At 44.4% G+C, this 21588-nt stretch overlaps 1 long non-coding RNA gene across 2 annotated transcripts in view; it reads left to right on the top strand.

Annotated features, from left to right (window-relative positions):
* LOC125617607 overlaps positions 1 to 8310 on the top strand; it is a 28807-nt gene extending 20497 nt beyond the window's left edge. Inside the window, exon 3 of one of the 2 annotated variants that reach the window (XR_007348666.1) lies at positions 7467 to 8310. This is a non-coding gene — a long non-coding RNA (uncharacterized LOC125617607). The other variant, XR_007348664.1, reaches the window with a different exon arrangement.
* Positions 8311 to 21588: the final 13278 nt, after the last annotated feature.

Here is a 21588-nt window from a genome sequence, read left to right as displayed (position 1 = left end):
CCCTTTGAGGACATGGCCTGGTGAGCCCCTTGCTTTTCCTTCACTGGGCTGGTGGCCTGGCCAGGTCGGCCTCCCTGCAGTAGTCCTGAGCAGGTCTGGAGTTTGCCACTGATGAGCCTGAGTAGCAGTTTCTCACCACCCACTGCCACATGGCCCAGTCAAGCTGCAGCCCCCTTGAACCCACACCACCTGACCCAGGATCCTAAGGTGCCCTCTCCTGCCATCGAGAAACGGGCTGTCCGGGCTCTTCCTGACCTTCAGCACCGCCAGACCATCCTCCCCAGTTCTGCTGGCCTGTTTTATAAACCTCATGGCCTTCCCCATCCCTGCTGCTGCCCCTCGGCCACCAGCCACCGCAGCCGGCTTTCTACCTCGCAGTGGCTCTTCCCTTTGCTCCTTTCATTCCAGCTCCATTGAGGAGTCGTCTCTGCAGCATGTGCTGGGATCCCCCGCTCGCCCCTCCAGTCTGTGCTCCACTGACTCCGTCCATCTGAACGGCAAGTCTTGCCACTTCACTCTCCCACGAGCTAGTTAAGGGTGAGTGTCCTGCTCATTAGTGTGGCTAGTAGTGTCCTGCCCAGTCGGGCACTGTCCAGGCTTATCTCTTGTCTCCTCCATTTCAGCACCAGCCCCTTGAACACTCAGCTGTCCTTCCACCTGTTCTGGGCTCCGAGCAGAGCATGTCCTCTTACCCAGCCTCAGTCGACCCCACCCAAAAGCCTTGCTTAATCCTACAAATATGGACTCAGTCTCCTAATCTCTCCTTCTCTGTGCTCTTGTGCTGCCATCTCTGCACTCAACCATGCTTTATCCTCAACGTTTCTTTAAATACAGTGAGTGCAGGGAGACCACAGCCGTGCTCAGGGTTAGGGTTTTGCTCTGATTGCATTCCCAAGTCACTAGCACTGTCTGGCACGTAGTAGGTGGTCAGCTAATCTTGATTGTGTCAATTGATAAATGAAAGTGCATAATAGCTATATTGGCTAATAATGTGCCTTCTATTTAACTGTCTTTTTCATGGCTGCGTATGAGTACTTACTTAAGCTGACTGCTTTCTCTGTCTAAATTTTATATATGACATATGACATCATATTTTTCTATTATATAGTTTATAATTATATTGTACTTTTATATTTTGCATTGTAATTCTGTAGTAACAGGAAAGGAAGTTTTAAGCAGAAACATTTTTTATCCAAAATCTCTCCGATGTGCCCCTTGCTGTTGTCCGTGCCCTCTTTGCATTCTTTGTTCATATTTTTGCTTGTTCTTACATAGCTGGATAATCGTTGATGTTCTCTTTGTTTACTTCCTACTTTAGTGCAAACCTTTTCCTCATACAGCACATTTTTGAAGACAGTGAACAAGTTAGACCTTAGCTTTCTCTGCTTCAACTTAAATACACTTGAATCCTTTAACATTCTCAAGGGTCTGAGTTTTCATTAACTTAATCATGGCAGCTGCTTGTCTCTGGATGCCTTCTAGACCCCAAACACTCCTCAAAATGCAGAAACCAAAGCTTCACCCGGTGCGTGCTGCTCCCTTGTTTTCCATCTTTGCAGAATACCCTGGATTGTGTGACTGTCATTTCATTGCAATGTTGGCCTATTTTAAGAAAATAGGGTATTTGAAAATCCAAATACACAATACAGATTAGTTAGAGAGAAATTATTGTTCACAAAGAGTTTTTTTTGTTTTTGAAAGGGTTTACTGTAATATATCTTTAAATAGCTAAATTTCTGATATACATAAGAAGGTTTGATTGAGAACAATTTATGTCTGACATTGGGGAACAAAGCTGCTCTGTGAAGTGAGGTGATTTATTCTAGCTAGAGGCAAGTGTCCAGCTTTCCTCCAATGCCCAAGCATCCTGCATTTCTCATCTCTGAGTTAAGTCCAGTTGTTGTAACCATTGATGACCTTAGTTCAGACCAACCATGGAACAAAGTTTAGTTCCTGATGCAGGGCTTGGCTGGCTTTAGGTCGTTGCTCATTAGACACAAAAATAATTGCTTCTGAAATTTTCATTTAGCATCAGGGAAAGTTACCAGACTCCCTTAGACTCTCATATGGCTATTTAATGATCTGAACTGCAAGGTCTGTTGTATTTGTTATAGCTCTATTGGCTAATAATGTGCCTTCTATTTTTTCTGTGTGCAAATGGATATTTATTATAAATTGTCCCCTCTTTTCACCTTTGTTTTAATTGCAGTGCTTAGATGGCAATAGGCATTTCACATGGAAACATTACTATGGCTTTGGTTAATGAATATTAGAATACTATTTCATAAGAAATACAGCTTCTAGAATTTTTGAAGACTGAAACTAACTTGCAACAGGGGGAAATAAATTATAGACTCTGGATAGTTTATTTTTGTGAATTTGATTTGAAAGATAGTGAAAACACAACTCACAGACTGAGAAAAGATTCACATCTTACACCTGATAAGGATCTAGCATCCAGAATCTATGAAGAATCCCTAAAACACATCTATAAAAGAAGAACACAATTAAATAGTAGGCTTGAAAGGCTGTTTCTCATAGGATAACGTGAAAATGGCCAGGAAGCTCAAGGATAGATGCTGTCTCACAAGTCATTAGAGAAAAGATACCAACACCACAGAGAGGTGCCACTCCACAGCCAATAGGATGGTCACAGTAACACTGACAACAGTTACAACATCAGATAGTGACAAGTGGTGGTGAGGATGTGGAGAAACTGGAACTCTCAACACATCCCTGCAGGAATGCAAAGTATCTCAGTCACTGTGGAGAAGTTTGGTCGTCCCTCAAAAAGATAAATATAGAATTACCTTATGACTTCTCAATTTCTTTCCCAAATCTTTAAGAGATTTGAAAGCATGTTCACACAAACTTTGCACACTCCTCTTTAATGCACCATTATTCATAATAGTAAAAAAGTGCAAACAACCCAAATGACCATCATCTGATGGATGGATGAAAACAATGTGGTATATTTATATGATGGGATATTATTCAGCCCTAAAAAGGAGTGGAGTACTGATACATGCTACATATAGATGAACCCTGAAGACACTAAGCTGCATGAGCAAAGCTAATAACAATGACTGCATCTCATGTTATTCCATTTCTATGATATGCACAGACCAGGCAAATCCATAAGGACCTCAAGCAGATTAGTAGTTATCTGTGAATGGTAGGAAAGGGGCATTTGAACTGACTGCACACAGGTATGGAGCTTGTCCTTGGAGATGTGGATTTAGATAGCAGTAATCCCACAGCATAGTGAGTGAACCAAACCACCAAACTATACTCTTTAAAATGATGAGTTTTACCTTATGTCTCAACTCTATAGAAAGCCAGTGTTAGTAAGACTCCTGTTTATCATACTCCCAAATACTGTAAATAGAAAGGGTGTTGGAAGAAGAATTTCTCTGGAAGAGTTGAGACACTAAATAAAAAAGAAAAAAAATGAAGTGATTTTTCTACCCAAACTATAATATCCTTTTAAACCAGTGGTGAAATGAAGACCAGAGAAAGAGAGAAAAGTCTAACAGGAAAGACATGTCCTGTGCCAGTTCTTGTGACCCTCCCATCCTCCTACAACACCAACAGAGCAACACAGGAACAAAACCAGATGAGTGAACCAAGAGACACCAGTACAGGCAGCCCCCAGCTTAGCCGGGTTCAACTTACAACTTTTTTTTCCCCACTTACAATGCATGAAAGCAATAGCATTCAGTAGAAAACATATTTGGAAATTAGAATTTTGACCTTTTTCTGGGGTAGTGAGAACCTAGCAGATGATTAAAGGTGAAACAAATTTCACCTCACCTCCAAAACAAGGCTGCTTACCACAGCAAAACCTGCCCCAATCAGCAGAAGAGACTAGAGTGCATGCTGGTCGTAGCTATGTTTTGGGGCAAGGCAAGTCCATGGTCTTGGAATGCCTGGGAACAAAATCAGCTCTTGGCCTTAGTAGGAGCCTCAGTGATGGATGATCAGCCATTTAAAGAATGCTCAACTGCTCTGAGCATCTTGTAGAAGTAGACACCCAGACAGCAGGAATAACACGGAAACTCAAGGAAAGGTGCAGGCTGTTATGTCAGTCAGGCAGTTCCCATCAAGATCCTAAACCTTGAAAGTCCACTAAGATATGGGGTCTTCAGAAAGGCTCAAAGAGGCTATTGCAAAACGCTAGACATCAGCTCCAAAGTGACAACACCCTCATCAGAAGGTCCACAACTATCACACAAAATTACCCACCACCCAAAGAGAAAGTGTTCAATGACTCAGTTACCACCTGGTGAAATTTACTGAAATTGTTAAGGTTGTGTGTGTGTGTGTGTGTGTGTGTAGTCTCTGGTACATGTGGCTTTTGTAATCAGCAGAATGTGGTTAAAACAGTGAACACAGGCATGCCCAACTGTGCATGGATTTTAGGTAGCTGCCCTCTGCAGTGGGTTTTGAATATGTCTTGAACAGTGCTGGCTTATTTTTAGGATGTAGTGAAGCCTTTCCTTGAAGAAATGCTGTCTCAGAATAGAAGAATTTACTTGATTTTGTGTCCCCAAATTGGAGGATTATGACCTATCTTTTAAGTAATAGTGCCTTTTGCTGGTACCATTACTGAAGTCTCACACAAAGTCCTGCCACCTAGTCAGGAACTTCACTGTTCACATCATTTCCATTTTTCAGGAAACGAAAAAGAAACGAAATACCCAGAATTCAAGTTAGCAAGCTCCCAGGGATTCTGGACTGCACACCGTTGCAGGGAGATATGGTAGAGAATGACGGTGTTTGCAGTTTGTTTTGCTGTCATGTCAAGAAGTGCAAGCAGCTTTTCCTCAACACACTTTTAAACAACGTTTGTGACTCAGAACCCAGGCACTCAGCCCTCTGGAGGAGGCATCAGAGAAGGACGGCCCCTAACTCCCGGTGGGAAGGATACTATCAAGTACTATTAACAACTGGCACAGGAGTGCAATTCCAAGAAATTGATTTCTGGATTCAGGTTTCTCAATTAAAGAGGCAAAAACTATCCTCAACTCTTGTAAGACTTTTTTTTTTTTTAAGCTCTCAAGCCAAAGTTTCTTAGAAACCCCTCAGAAGCAGATGAGCTTCATAAGGAAAGAGCTTGCCCCAGTGACTGGGGGTAACTAAGGTCGGGAGAAGGAGTTGATGTTTTCCACCAAAGACCCATGGAAAAAGACTATAGGCCCCTAGGCTTTAATCTGCACTCTTGTTCTTTATTTTTCAAGCTGTGGTCTTGCCTGTCTTCCTCGTTTAAGGCAACTTTGACCTACATTACACGTAAGGCCAGTTCTTGATATCCTCCTTCTCTCCTTATTCACTCTTTTCTATGGGCCCAATATCTACCTGTGAGCTGGCTGAAGGGTACAGCTAAACTGATTGTTGATTTTTCACATCTTTTAAAGCTCCTTGGTTTCCTTAGTTTTGCTTTCTTATAATTTATCAGTTGGCTTTAAGGGTCCAAATGATTAATGGACTAACTAATTAACCATTAGTTGACTTTTTACCTGGCAAACAGCATGAAAAGTAGAAACTTAAAACAACCTTACCTTGTCCTTCTAGGAAAGGATTCATATCTCCATTACAACAATATTGGAGACCTTTCATGGAATAGTTTAGTACCCTTGGAAATACTGTAACAGAAACTACAGAAAACGGAACACAAGGGGAGATGTTAAAATGAAAGGAAGATCTGTGGGCTGTAAACTTCAAGTGACATAATAGATATTTAATTGGAGGAGGGAGAGCACAGGTAAAACTACTTAAAGGAACAGTAGTCAATCATGATGAAAACTGTAAACACACAGAATCAAGAATCATAACAACCCCCAAGAAAGAAAATATTGCCAATACACACCATCATCAAATTGCTGAAATTTAATGATAAAAAGAAAATCTTAGAACCAGGCAGAAAAATAGATGTGACAGAACAGAACAGGATGGCAGCCGACTTCTCACTGGAAATGATGAAAACAATGAAACAGTGGCCAGCACCTTTAAAGTACCAATAACTTAGAGGTCTACACCCAATTAAAAATGGCTTTCAAAAGCACAACTGAACTAAAGACTTTTAAAACATATAATTTAAAATAAATAAGTTTTAAACACAAATCATTCACCACTAGCAGACCTGTTGTATAGGAAAATGGAGAAAATGGAGGGGGCCCTCCAAGGTGGGAGGAAGTTGAAAGTGGATGGCATCTGGATCTGTACAAAAGAATGAAGAGCACAGGGAATGGAACAGCATGGATAAATACACGGAGATTTTTATGAACATCTTTTTACAAGATATTTAACTAAACAAAAATCATAATGTATTGTGGGGTTTACAACATGAAAAAGTAAAAATATCTTAAAACAATAGCATAAAGTCAGGGAGGAGATAAATGGAAGTGTATTACTCATAAGTGTTTTAAATATGATATATGAAATTGTATAACATTACTTGAAAATAGATGAAGATAAAGATGTTTACTATAAACCCTAAAATAACCATTAAAATAATATAATAAATAGCTAAAGAGTCAATAAAAGAGATAAAATAGAGTCCTCAAAAAAGACTCAATCCAAAAAAAGGAGGAAAAGGGTAATAAGAACAGATGTTGCAATAGGAAAAAAAATGGAAAAATGAGAAATGAAACCCTAATCATGAAATAATTACATTAAATGTGAATGGGTTAATCACTTCAATTAAAGGACAGAGATTGCCAAATATAATGCAAAAGCAAGGCCCACTTAAAGTTGTCCACAGATACACACTCTAAACTTAAAGACACAAATAGATTCACTACATAAGCATGCAAAAGTTAAGTCTAGTCAAAAGAAATTGATAAAGGAAATAATTAGTCAAATGTAAAATGGTACAACTTTGGAAAACATTTGGGCAGTTTCTTCAGAAGATAAATATCAACTGCATTATCCAACTCATAGAAAGCATATATCCTTATAAAGACTTGTATGGAAATATTCAATATCAGTATCATTAATAAAAGCCAGAACTGGAAACAAATGTCTCTCATGATATGAATGGACCAATAGTGGTGGTGCACCCACACAATGGAAACCTTTTCAACAATAAAGGGTCTGAATTATTGATACATGAAATGTAAATGAATCTCAAACTAATTTATGCTTTTTGTTAAGATAATGGGTAAAATAAATGCATATTTATGGGTCTATTTATGAAAAATTCTAGAATCTTTCATATAGAAATTATATTAGTGGTCGCCTTGGGTGGAGCGAAGGGAAGGAACAGGGGGGCAGGATTCCCAAGGACCATGAGGAAACATTTGGGAATGACTATGGTGTTGGTTTCATGGGTACATACGAAGGTAAAAATTAGAAGATTATCCCTTTTAAATCTGTGCAGTTTATTGCATGTCAAGTTTATCCCAATAAAACTGACACAAGTAAGCTATTTTACAAGGATTGAAAGTAGAAAATCTTTATTTCAGGGTTCTTAAACCTAACCGAGTCACCAAACTGAAAGACGCACTTTAAACCAGACTTCAAAATCTCAGTAGACATCCTGCGTCTGCCTGTCTCACTCTGAGATGCTCGCAGGATGGGTAAGTGTGATACCTCCCTTACCCCGCAAAGCAACAGCTCTGCTGTACAGAAATAAAAACAACGGGCTGACCTGGCGATCCTCTGGGCAGCGGTCAGTGGACAATACCTCAACACCAAAGAACAGCACACAGGTCTTAAACAGGAGCATTACCAGCTGGCAGAGGGACTCAAGGCTGTACCCTTACCTGAGAGAAGTCAGGTGTGGAGGGAAACGTCCAGTTTTTGTAAAGAATTGGTTACATGAGCCAATGTTTTATAGGAATATATGAGCATGTGCCATGATTATAGAGCCTGTGGAAAGACTGTGAACTGAACGGTGGCAGTGGTGACACTGGTTCTCTGGGGGAGATGCATACATTGTAAGGTAGGCCAGTGGGAGGTCAGATAAAAAGGAGGAGGGAACCAGCGGAACCACCTACTTCAAGGCAGAGTGTCCATAATCAGTGAAGTAAGAACCTGAAAGCATTAATGGCAGTGATGCCAAGTGTCCTTACATTTTCTTGAATCAGCAAAAAAGGTATTTTTTATTTTTTCACACTTTGTCACCAAAGTATTTGACCTCACAGGTGTAATGCTTGCTAACTCATTTAATAACTCTCATGGAGTGAATAGTAAAGTTTGGAATAATTAGGTCTCTTTAATACGGATCTTTTGTTTTCTCCTACAAGCAGCCATAACTTTTGCTTTATCATGTGTTTTACAAAGTCTCATTAAATCATTACCGCTTGATCAATGTCTCGTGAGTCTTTAAAGATATAAATCTCCTACCGTATTTTTTTTTAATAAAACTGCTCTAGTGCTCATGTTTTCACTTGTACAAAACTAGCCCACTTCCATACAAATTGAAAAGACCTTGGTGCCGCCTTTGTCTCCAGTGAAAAATGAGCCCCATTTGATGGCTGACCTTCCACACAACTGTAGCTTCCACAGAAATGCACAGGCTCGGGCTGCCCACAGCTGCTACCTTGCAAGAATCATTACTCTGGTGCTCAGGGGAAAACTCGTTCCACTGGTAAGGCCGAGTCGACGGAACTCTCAAAAATACAGTAAAACAAAACGGATGCATATAAACCGTGAGTGAGGGCTTTGATTAGAAGCAAAGATGGGGCTGTCCCTCACTGAAGTCAGGCTGAGTGGTGTCAGCATTTGAGAAAATTGGCTGTTAACATTCTCGATTATGGGAGAGACTTAAAATGGATTCTTTTCATGGACTTCTCTCCCAAGAGCCATGAGTGAAAATTTCAAAAATAATGAAGTTTATAAAATAGAAGTCGCTGAGAGTGTGTTTGGTGGTCTGAGCAGATGAATTAGCATCTTGTGTCTACTTGTGGGCTCCTGAGCGTGGTCACCAGGGCAGAGCTGAGGTTCCTGACCAATCGCTCTTTGTGCTGTGGTCCCACAGAACTGCTTCTCAGCCCCCTCATCCTTCAGCATTTCCAAGAGGCTCTCTGGCCCCCAGAAGACCCAAACAGGGCTCCTCTCCTTATTTTCTCAGAGGGGGACAGTTGGAATTTGATAGAAGATGGAGGCAGTTGCATTCATAGTCCTCTAATCTCTTCATGTCTGAGCTCTGATCACACCACAGTGATCACCTGGGGAAGTCTGGGTAAGCACTTTATGTGTCAGGATGAGAAATTTAACTAATGCCTTGGTAATCTGAAATGAATCTGCTGCCTCCAGGGCATCATCTGTACAGTGCATGCTTCTGTCCCTTCTTCTTGCCTTATTACTAACTTCCTCCTTGTTCCCCAAAGGACCATTCAGGTGCTGTTTGGAGATTTGTTTTATTGTTCATCATCAAAGGGAAAGCATATGATGCAGGAAATCCAGAGATTACATTGCTGGTACAATGGCAATCAGCCCTTGTAGATAAGCATAGGGAAAAAAATTTAATTAAAACCAATTAAGATGAAATTGGAGTTTCTGGTCATTAATTGTGCACAGTCTGATTTAAACTTCTGAAGTTCCTTGGGTTTTGCACTAGTGATTGGATCTGTGGGAGCAAGGATATGTCTTTGCAAGTGACTTTGCTCAGAATTTCTTTGCAACTTTTCTTCCACTCTGGAATGAGATGGAGGTAATATGCCTGGGGTGGAGTAATTAAGAACTCAACTACACCCCCCTGGACCACATGAACCACGTCTCTCTCCAAGTGCCCAGGATTCTCTCCTCCCTGGTGGAAAAGACCTTCCTTGAAGTATTAATGGTCTTCGTGAACAATTCCCAAGTAGTAATATTGAAGCCATTTTTAAAGAGCACATGTCTTCCCTCTGGGCTTCCCAACCTCTCCTGGACAACAGTGTCACTGAGCCCGTCGGGAGGCCAGCAGAGCTGAGCAGGGCAGCCTCGGGGACGTCCCTGGCTGAGTGCGGGCTTGGGGAGGCATCGCTTCCGACGCTGGGCCTGGAAGGTGTGGGCGCGGCCACAGCCCGGCTCTGTGGAGAAGCCTGGCCTGGGGCAGCGCACTCCAGGCTGCAGCTGGACCTGAGCCTTCCACGTCGCAAAACCCGCCTTTTATCACCCAGGGAAGAGACGACAGCACTCACGAAATCTGTCCCAAGCAAGTCCACTGACATGCTGGTGAGTGGGAACTAGGCCAGGGTGGCTTGAGAAGGACAAACGAGTGGCGGGAAACCCTGCCACGGATGAATCTGTAGTCAGGGAGCTCGGAGAGTAGAGGTGCACAGGTCCCCTCCACGTGTCCGTGGGGAGAGAAGCTCCTGCTGCAGAATGGCCTCGCCGGGCGTGGGGTTGCAACCTCCCACCCTGCAGCCGCGGGTGGGGCAGCGGGCTGCAGTCCAGGCCGCAGGTGAGCCTTCAGCTTGGGGCCAGAGAGAGGCGGCCGGAGGCAGGGTTCTCTCCAGGAGAGTGGACCTTCCGCTGGGAGGAGGATGGCCCCCACTGGAGGACGGTGCGCTTCACTTCAAGTCCACTGGGAACGGTGTCAGGGCCAACTCCAGGCCAGCGTTGGCCAGCATCTAGGGACCCGGGGCCAGCCAGGTGGACTGGCCTGGCCTTCGCACCTGGGGCGGAGCGCGCCCTCTCTGATTGGCCGGCGCAGCAGCAGCGCGCCTTGATGGGCTGCTTGGAGAATCCCACGGTGCTGGGGGGCCGCGCTCCGGGCCTCCCCTCCCTGCCGCTGGGCCGCCGGGGCCACGCAGGCTGCTCTCTGTGCTCTGCCTCTTCCGGCTCGGAAGAGAACCGGGCCAGGTCCAGAGCCAGACCCGACTCCCTGCAGCGATGCCCGGAGGACGTCCTGCCGGGCGCTGGCCCAGCCGAGGACTGAGATGCGGAGGTGCCCAGACCGGGTCTCAGACCCAGCACCTCCTGAGTGCTTGGCCGATCCTCGCCCCAAATGCAGTTTCCTTAATGGGAAGGGTGCAAACTGGGGGGTAACGAAAAGGCCCGCCATGCTCCCCCCGAGTTAACCACGCCTGGCTGCGGAAGGCCAGTCTTAGTGTAGAGCTCCTGGAGGGAGCGGATTTGGATAGCCAGAAAGGTTGGCTATTTTTAAAAGAAAGAAACTCACCCCCACATACCCCAGCCTTCTAGTTAGGGATGATATTATAGCTTAAACCTGACTTCAATTTTGATGATTTAAAAATTATATCTTCCTGTAATCCCAGCGGCTCAGGAGGCTGAGACAGGAGGACAGCCTCAGCAATGGCGAGACACTAAGCAACTCAGTGAGACCCTGTCCCTAAATAAAATACAAAATAGGGCTGGGGATGTGGCTCAGTGGTCGAGTGCCCCTGAGTTCAACCCCAGTAACGCCCCCCTCAAAAAAACAAAACAAATATAAAAACAAGAATTATCTTTATCACATATTTGGTCACAAGACATTATATAGTACAAGTTGACTATTTTCTGTTTCATTTTATCTGTTAGAAGTTTGTTTCCTTGATGGACATAATTCGCTGCTTTTCCAAGTTTAAAACCATGAGGTATGAAATTGGTAACAATAATCTTCCAGTAGTACTTGTCTGTATAGAGCCATTTATATGACATCATGATAAACATTTCATCTGTAGCTAGAAGAAAATATACCACAACATAAAAGGGTGGGCATTCCTAAGTGGAGGAACTGTGGAAGCTTTTATTTTATTTTTATACTTTTTTAAAATTTGACTAATATCATAGAGTAACAAGTGTTATATTTATAATCAGAAGACTTCTCACCATTTCAGTCTGAAACATCAGACTCTTCATTTTTAAGCTCAGTTGAAAAGAGTGTTCAATTTAGAGATTAAAATGGATTCCAGCCATAAGGGACCTGTTAAGTCTTTATATAAATTATCCACAAGGTCCAAGCCAGTGAGAGGAAAAGCAGCATGAGATTGAAAAAGAACATGAAGAAGTGAGACCTGCCCTCCTCACTGTGAAGGAGGCCCGGGCTGTCTTTCACTCAGGGAGGCTGGGCCTTCTCCAGAGGACAGGACAGGATGACCACCACGCTAATGTCGACAGTCAGCCCTTCATGACTGACCTGCCTCCTGCTTGTGTCTTCCTTCCACAGACAACTTTTCTTTCTTTACATTTATATCCTGGCCAGCAGTCATGGGGCTTCCTTGGGTTTTTGTGAAGATTCGCACTTCTCAGACATGATTTCCAGGCATCAAAGCTTCTGCAAGGAGCACGGGTATCAGTCACACATCCAGTGCACCCGGCAGGAGCATCAGGTCATATCTGCATGTTAACAGACATGTTCCTTATGCTGGGCTGCCGAGGTTTCTCTGAACAAGGGACAGGTTCCCTGTGAAGACGAAAGATGGAAGGCGAGAATACGGAACTGTTGCCAACAATCAGAAAAAGGGCGCTGAGACCCAAGACGAGTCTTTTAAAGACTGTTTAGTTTGTGGGTGGTAGGAAGAAAGAGTCTCCCAAGGTCTCTGCCCATTAGGCATTTAATGGCTTTTCAGGTTGGCAAAGGGAATAGGATGGGAAAAGTGAGTTCCACTGGCAGGAAGGACAGTTCCTCTTTGTCTGGATTTTGACAAGTGTGTCCCAGAGTGATGCTCAGGGGAGGTGGACGTGGGCAGGCATGGAATGCTGTTTAGCTATGAATATTCTGGAAATTCGTTTGTTTTTATACAATCTTCTTTCTCTAGTCTATGCACATCCTCCTCTGCATGTGAACTCACCTCTCGGTTCCTTATAATACCTGGTACAAGGTGAATCACAATGTTTTTCAAGTATGTTTGATCCGAGGTTGGTTTAATCCACAGGCGAAGACCTCGCAGATATGGAGGGCCAACTGTAGTTAAAAATACATGAATTGAGATTTATTCAGTCAAATAACATTCCTTTCAAGCACCAAATATATGAAGAAAAAACAGGACGTAATATTATGGTTTATGAGGATTTGTTTCCCTAATGGGGTTAGAAGGAAATGTTTGTGTACAGACCCTGTAGGGGATCGGTGTCCCATGACAATTTTGGTGCAGATGGCATGTGGCTAAAATTGGAATGGCAGCTATCATCTAGTGGGGCCTGGGAGTATGTGTGTGTGCGTGCATGAGTGTGCACGTGTGCATGTGTGTGTGAGAGAGAGAGGAGAGAAAGAAGAAGGGGGGAGAAGAGAGGTTTTAATGGAGGGTAGGGAGGTTTTATGCTACAACTACTGGTTGGTCCTGGTCTTTGAAGGAGGTAGAGGATTTCATACGAAGGTGTGTGTGTACCTGCCTGTGTATGTTTCACACACACACACACACACCAAGTGGTTTATTATTGCTACGCCAGTAGGAAGCACTAGCAGTTGCTACCCTGGAAGGCAGGACCCTCTCCAACCTCGAAGCTGGAGCTGACGCTATCATTAGGTTGGCGCTTGCCCGCAGGAGGGAAAATCGTTCAAGACAAATATTTCTGGGCTTGGAATAAGTGTGAGGTCACTTTGCCCTCTCAGAATTCTCCTAGTGGTGATGGCGATTGGTAACAGGAGACGGAAATCTGGAGTCTATTCCTGGAAGCTCCTCTGCTCTGACTCATCCCGTTATCCCGGGGACAACGCATCTTATTATTGCTGCTGCCTTTTCCACACGTGCAGTCACAGCGTTGTTCTCGAGGCCCCACAGGAGTCCAGCAGTCTGGGTCATTTAAACCAGAGCAGCACCCTGGTTGCTTATCCTTGGTTGTTGGAGTTTGAACAAGAGTAAGGATTTAAGGGCTTTGACACATTTTAAGAGGAATGGGGTTTCTGACATTTAGGTTCTTGTATAAATTTAACTTTCTCAATTATTGCTCAGGGGAAATGAAAATTACTATAATTGGGGATAATAGATACAATAAAGTGTGAAAATCTCACCCAATATTTAAGTGAGGGCTTTATGGTATTTATAATCTAAATTCCTTTGCTTCTATTCTCGTTGCTCCCTGAATAAAAACAAAAACTTGCCTCTTGGCTTTGACATTTAATATTAGGCTGCTCTTCTCAGGCCATTCTCTTTCTCATACTTACACACACACGCACACATGTGCACACACACTTTTATTATTATTATTCTGCATTCCCTCACAGCTGCAGTTAAAGGTCTGGAATGAAGTTCTGGAGGTGTGCTAGTTCAGGACCCTGCCTCAAGCAATGCTAGCCAGCCACACAGTAAAAATGGCAATACATGATATCGGTAGAGATTTCAAGGACTGTAACTTCTTTTAGTAGCCTGTGCGCTAGCATTTAATCATTTAGACAAGAAAATTTTCCTTACCATTAAACAAATTTCTTTTGTACTTGTTGCAAATTGACATGATTTAAGGTCCTTGTTTAAAAATAATTAAAATGAATTTTATTTTGAGGGTTAAGGGTTCTTAAATTCTTCAGCCTGTGCTAGATAAATTGAATGGGCTGCAGATGCCACCAGACTTGGCCTGGCCATAACAGTGCCTGCCTTTACAATCTTTGCAAAGCATATTTCTGCCACACTTTCCAGGTTCTTATGCAAGTAAGACTGCAAGACTTACTTTACTGGTTGATTCTTTTAACTTGGTGTCACTTGAATCTTTATTTTTCTATTATTTTCTCTGTCTCTCCCGTTTTTAATATTTTCTTAGTTCAATGCTTGTCAGAAGAAGACACTCAATGAATATGTGGAATGGAAAAAATGAATCTACTACAGTATTTCACAAACTGTTGTTAATAGAGGCTGTGCAGAAATAAAGTCCTGTTATCAAATTAATTTAGACTGCATCAGATCACACAAAGGTAAATAGGTTCCTCTCTATGGGACTAAATAAAAGGGGGATGCAATTGCATGATGTTTATTTTTCCTGAATGCATTTGCTTCTTAGAACAGCCTGTGCATACTAATTTTGTGTCAATGTAACTTGGCTAAGGGATGCCCAGGTCCATTTATTGCTTTCTGGGTGGATCTGCAAGGGTGTTTCCAGAAGAGATCAGCATTCATGTCAGTAGACTAAGTAAAGAAGGTCTGCCCTCACCAATGTGGAGGGTCACATTCAGGCCATTGAGGACCTGGCTGGAGCAGGGCTAGACCTGCAGACTGGGTCTCTAGCTTGCAGAGAGTAGGACTTTACAGACAGTATAATGATAACATGAGAAATTCCCATAATAATTCCCCTATTGTCACCCTCTCTCTGTCTCTCACTATATGCAAACGTATACATTCTATTGGTCATCTTTCCCTGGAGAACCGTGATTAGTACCTGCCGCAGTCCGGCTGCAGCAAACTAGCGGGGGGGCGGGGGTGACGAAGAACTTGTGTACATTGATACAGCAGGAGTAGGAGCCATTTATTGTAGGACAGGAGGGGTATATATACATTCCACACAGCTTACCTAATTAACATAAACTAGATACAGCAGTCAACCAATAAGGAATCTCCACACTTAATGGCTCGCTGGCGTTACTTCACAAACCACTCCCTCTGGCATTTTGCCAGGCGCCATCCAGACTTTGTTTAATTTAAATAACGACCATAGTGGTTTTTACATAAACACCATAAATAATCTGCTACAAGGAGAAGGGGAGGATACAAAATGCCACAATACTAAGCCAGTTGATAGCTCCATGCAAGAAGCCCTTGGAAAAATTATACCAGCAATGACACCACACCGTTAGCAAAGATACCGAGTTACAATTTGTTGTAGATTACAGTTTGTTGTCTCAGTCCAGGTAAAGCAGTGTCTCAATAGATTAACTCACAGTTCAGGTAAATCACAGTCCAGGTAAGTTCTGCAGGCAGCTAGCTTAAATCACAGTCTAGGTAAGTTCTGCAGACAGCTAGCTTGATCTGTAGCAGCAGAAACAGCAACAGCTCCGTAGTCTCCTCCATTTCTCAGCCGAAGTTTCGTCCGGTTTTCAGCAACACTGGAAATTCTTCCACCTTCATCTTTACCGGCACTGGGACATAGGCAGGAACTCCGGATGGCTAAAGAAAATCCTGTAGTATTCCAGCAGGCACTAAGAAAACAACCTTCTGAACAATTTAGTACATTATCTCAAGGTTTTTTACATTTGAAATAAGCCTTAATGGCGCTCATTACTCATTAGCTTACTGGCCTTGGAAAGGATCAAACTTCAGGGACCCAGGCCGTCTTCCACCTGCAGCATCCCGGGCAGCCTCAGATGGCCCTGGGGAGAGTCCGGGGCTCAAACTGCTTCCCAGCACAGGGAGCAAGAGCCTGGGAGACTGTGCCTCCAGGTCAGGTCTAGATTTGGGCTCCAGGCAGTGGTGTCCTGCTCCCCAGGCAGGGGGCGGGGAAGAGCCTGCTGCCGCCCCTTGGAAAGTCCTTGCTGCGCCATGACTGGCTCGCGCACAAGGCAGCCCAGCACAGATTCACGCACCCTCCGGCAACGAAAAGTATTCAGTAATAGCCTTTGGCNCCTCCTTCCCTTAGAAATTTACTTCTCACCCCTTCCATATTTTCATCATAAAGACAATACAATGCACTGAGACAAAACAAGACACAAACATACTGCATTAATCCTCTCCATTTTCTCGAAATGGCCATTTTTCCTCTCGCCCTATCTGCCTAGGGACGAGCAGATTTGCTCCCGTCCTATCTATGGATGGGCAGCTTTTTTTTGTCACTTACCCCCAAGTGTCCTGGGGTTCCCCGTATGGGCCACCATCTGCCGCAGTCCGGCTGCAGCAAACTAGCGGGGGGGCGGGGGTGACGAAGAACTTGTGTACATTGATACAGCAGGAGTGGGAGCCCTTTATTGTAGGACAGGAGGGGTATATATACATTCCACACAGCTTATCTTAATTAGCATAAACTAGATACAGCAGTCAACCAATAAGGAATCTCCACACTTAATGGCTCGCTGGTGTTACTTCACAAACCACTCCCTCTGGCATTTTGCCAGGCGCCATCCAGACTTGTTTACAGACTCTAACAAGTACCCAGTGCTTGGCATAGAGTACTGTGTGTGTGTGTGTGGGGGGGGGGCGTTATTGCCATTGTTGATTTTGTTGTTGTTGTTACACTGGTCTTTGGAATCCTTTTTCAAAGGATGTCTTAGCACTAGGGTTCCACTAGAACACACAGTTGGGAAAGGCTGCCATATCCTCTTCACGTAAGGGGGTCATTTGTTTCTATTACATTAGGTAGGATTTGTGATAACTCAGAGGTCAGCCTGCAGTCCAATTTGCACTACCCATCACAGGCCAGAGCGTGGGAAGGCCAACGTGGAGAAGCAAACCCGGGAGGGGGCGCTGATTTCAAGTGAGTGAAGTCTCCAAATCCTCCCTCTTCCCTCTCCCGCCACACTGGGGAAGCAGCTTTCATTTCCTTAAGGTGCTGGGGGGCCACGCACAGCTCAGAAGGTCACCTCAGATCCCTTTGGGGCAACACCTCATTGGTTTTAAGAGAGTCGTTGTGTGTGGCCTCCCCTTGTCAGCTGACCCTGTGGTGCAGCCCTCTGTACGCCAGGCTGGGTCAGTGGAACCTTCCTTCCTGGTTTGAGGCTGATCTTCCCTCTTTACCAAGGTCACCTGGCTGTCTTCTGGGTTCTGACCCAGCGCCCTCCTCCCTCTGCTCCATGGAGCATCACTCCCCCAGGCCCGTGAGAGTCGTGATTTCACAGACTGTTGCTGTGTCCTGGGCCTCAGAGCCACCACACGTCCTGGAGCTGGGTAGACGGTGCCATTGCTCCTTCTGCATCTCTGAGGCCTGTCATCATCCAGGAAGGGTGGCAGCGGACCTGATGGGATTTTGCTTCTTGCTTACAATCATGTTTCTTTGCACTGAATTTGCAAAGAAGTCCCTGTGTGGGATGAACTGTGATACTTCATCAAGCCTCGGGCTGGACTGGCCTGTAATCACTGAGGTAGGTCCCCGCTGCCCCTCCCTTTCTCTCTTCTTTCCTTCTTTCTCTCCTCCCTCTCGCCTCTCTTCTTTTTCCTTCTTACTTCCCACATTTTTCACATGAGCCCTGACTTGTCCTCCTCCAGTCCCCCAGAGAGGCCCCCGTCTTCTGTGTCAGACACGGTAGCTGGTGGCTCTCAGGAGCATTAGCTGACCCGCAGCCAGTGCACAACTTTCCGGAGGACTCTGGTGTTCTCATTCATCTGTGCAGAAAGAAAGACCTTTTGTACTCTGGGTTCAGGTCCAGTAGCCCCAAGAAAAGTTATATATTCATTAATACAGATTTGTAAGTAGGGTTTTAACACTGATTTCCTGCTGTCAAATTAAAAAAAAAAAACAGACTTAAAGTTCAGTTTATTAGAGCTTGAGAGGAGCTGGAAAATCGTTCAAGACAAATATTTCTGGGCTTGGAATAAGTGTGAGGTCACTTTGCCCTCTCAGAATTCTCCTAGTGGTGATGGCGACTGGTAACAGGAGACGGAAATCTGGAGTCTATTCCTGGAAGCTCCTCTGCTCTGACTCATCCTGCATTCCCGGGGACAACGCATCTTATTATCTCTGCGTTGCTCCTCCCTCTGTGAAACACAGATGCATGTGCAGGCTCTGACCTTCAGGTACCCTTGAATCTCCAGTCATCTGCGGGAGTCTGACTTTCAGTGCCTTCCTGGAAGACACACCAAGGAGGGAGGCCAGTGGGCCTGAGGGTCAGTGGGCTGGCAGGGCAGGGTCTTGGCAGCAGAGCCGGGGGTCACTGCAGAAGCTGGAAGGTGTAGCTGGGATGGGAAGCTCTGGAATGTTTCCTGAGTTTAGTGCTGGGGCATATGCCAAGTGATTAATTGTATGATTTTTATAACAGCTTAGCGATGCTGAGCACACGTGCAGTTTGGAGCCTTCCTAGAGTAACTCTTTTTTTTAACTTAAAAGGAATCGGACAGGGAGGGAAAGGGAAGAGGAGGCAGGGAGGGAGAGACCCTGCAGGACCTTTCCAGATGGGTCATTAGTGACGGAAGTCCAGGTACTTACTTGTGCATAGAGATTTGAGAGCAGCCAAGCAGAGTATGACTGGATTTCATTAGGCAAGTCCCGATTGCTGAGGATCTTTCTGCCGTCGTTAGAACTATGGTTCTGTTTAAAACTGCAGGAAGACACATCCCAGAAGCAATATGGACTCATTGTGTTTGATTGAAAAGGGTGGGGACATGCCTGTGGCCCTTTGTACTGTGACAAGTGATTGAAGGTCCTTTGGTGAGTGGCTTCCATGACAGGCAACAAGTTTACTGTCAAAAATCAAAAGATGCTGATAAAAGATACCAGAATACACTGTAAGTTCACAGTATGTGACGGGACCACACAACCTCTGCTCCATGAAGGGAACAATCTCCTAATGCTAAAAAATGGAAAAAAAAATCATGATTTTAAATGGCTTTTCATTTTTCTATTTAATCCATTTGATTAACAAATGATGGAGATAAAAATCATCATTTGCTATTTTTCTTATATTGTGAGAAGGAGCAGCGGAGCACAGGCAGGTCTGGGACAGAATAGTTATTAAAGGATAAGGAGGGAAGATTCATCCCCAGGGTCCAAGCACTTGTTCTGAGCAAATGATGTGTTGTAATTAAGCACTAATATGCAGAGGATCTAGAGTTCAAAATGATTCCCACCAATTGTTTCTAATTAGCATGTGAAGACAATCAGGGCAGGAATCATTATCTCACTCAAGGAGTCCAGAGAGGCTGTGCCATGCCCATGTCACCCAGTGTCACCTCTCACACTTCCCTGGACTCTGGGACCTCCCAGCAGCCATCAGGGCTTCAGAAGTGTGAAGATGCCCATGTCCTCCCAGGTGGAGCAGGTCAGCCGCCACCTTGAAGGAGGTGACCTGATGGTAGGACTGAAGCAGGGGCAGTCCCAGATGTTCCTGGGGTGGGGGATGGCAGAGCCTCCTGCTCTCTTCCCTGACGCTCTTTTACGGAGGTTTGATGGCAATGGCTGACTTTGTTGTTGTTGTAAGCTCACCGAGCAGGTTCCAGGAAAGGCGTGTTACCCAGTGTGGACACTCAGTTCTAGGACGCGGGCAGTGTGGTGTCAACTGTAGCAGGATGCGTGGGTATTTGGAACTGGATCACTTGGGTTCAAATCCCAGCTCCAGCCCCTCTCAGCTGTGTGCATGTGTCTTATTCCTCACCTATAAAATGGGGGTGTTAGGAATTCCCTGCTTATGGATCCATTAGATGCAATCTGCAATAAATATCAAGTGCTTAGTTTACTACTGGACATTCAGTAACTATTTTTAACGTGGACTAATAGTACACCTCTTGCTGAGTTTATAAATGTGAGTTCAGAAAAGAACAAACTTGTGCAGCCTGGCATTGGGCCAGCTCAGCAAGGACTGGCTAAGGCGGGCATAGACAAGCTTGAGTTTATCTAAGATTGTGCTGCTGGACTCTTGGTAGGCCAGGGTAGCTCTAAGCACAGTTTGTAGCTGTTAGAAGTGTCTGCGACTCCTCTGGGCACCCAGGTTCCTAGAGGTTTCCATGGTTCAGGATGAGTTGGGTGATACTGTAGGTTGATGGACGTTGGTTGGAACTGAGTTTGTTTGGGAGCTTGGGAAAAGGCAGACATGGTGTCTTTCTACAGACACTAGCTGGCACTGTTTGGGTTCTTCGGTTCTCTGTGTGTGCATGTGATTTATGAGTCTGCCATGCAACCGGCTTTGGTTACAGTAAACAGCAGCCATTCCAATCCCTGCCAAGAAACAGCCTTCTGTTGTTCTAATAGATGCTGCCCTAGTGCGGGCTCCTATGGCAACTCGGTAGCAAGGAGGCACTTGGGGCGTCCTGGTCATCTGGGCCTGCCAGCGAGGAGGAGGAGGAGGTGAGTGGGAATGTACCTGAAGGGGGAAGCAGCAAATGCCTGTGGAGCCACCTCCTCATTGAAGCCGTGTTCACTCCAATATCTTCTGAGGCTTTTCAAGTTGAGCAAAACACACAATCCAATGAGCGTTGGGATGAACGGGCATACTAATTTAACATTTCTGCTTTTACTAAAATATTCTAATTGCAAAAGGAACGCATACTCACCAAAGAACATTTAGGGAAAACAGACTTAGAGAAAGAATAAGTTATACAAATTCTAATTTTGCTACCAAGAGGTAATCACTGTTAATTTATTGGATGAGTTTCTTCAAGTATTACTTTTAGTGGATGAATACACACGTTATTTGTGTGTAAAACAGGATTATGCACTGTGAAGAAATTTGGTCTTGCTTTTATGCTAAGCAGAATTGTAAATATTTCCCCCCACAATCCCCCCATTAGATTTCCTCAGCAATATGCAAAAAGTTATTTTTGATGCTGCCTTACATTCCATGGAATATTTGACGGTGAGTCTAAGATTAAATAATAAATTCACTTTTTCATGTGGCCATGAGCACCTGTTTCTGTGAATCTTGACCATCCCTTAGGATAGGCTCTGGGGAGTGCAGGTAGAGTCTCTGGGGTGTAGACACTTCTAAGAAGTCACTAGTTTCTAGTGTTAATCTTTGTGTTTGGGATCTGGAATGCTCCTCAGGCTTGTTTGTGGAAGGCCTGGCCCTCAGTGCAGCATGTCCAGAGGCGAGGCTCTTGGGAAGTGACTGGATCACGAGGACTCTGACCCCATCAGTGGGCTCCCCCATCGATG

The sequence above is a fragment of the Marmota marmota genome, unplaced genomic scaffold (assembly GCF_001458135.2).
Source record: "Marmota marmota marmota unplaced genomic scaffold, marMar, whole genome shotgun sequence".
Taxonomy (NCBI): domain Eukaryota; kingdom Metazoa; phylum Chordata; class Mammalia; order Rodentia; family Sciuridae; genus Marmota; species Marmota marmota.
This window is presented reverse-complemented; position numbering and strand designations above follow the sequence as displayed.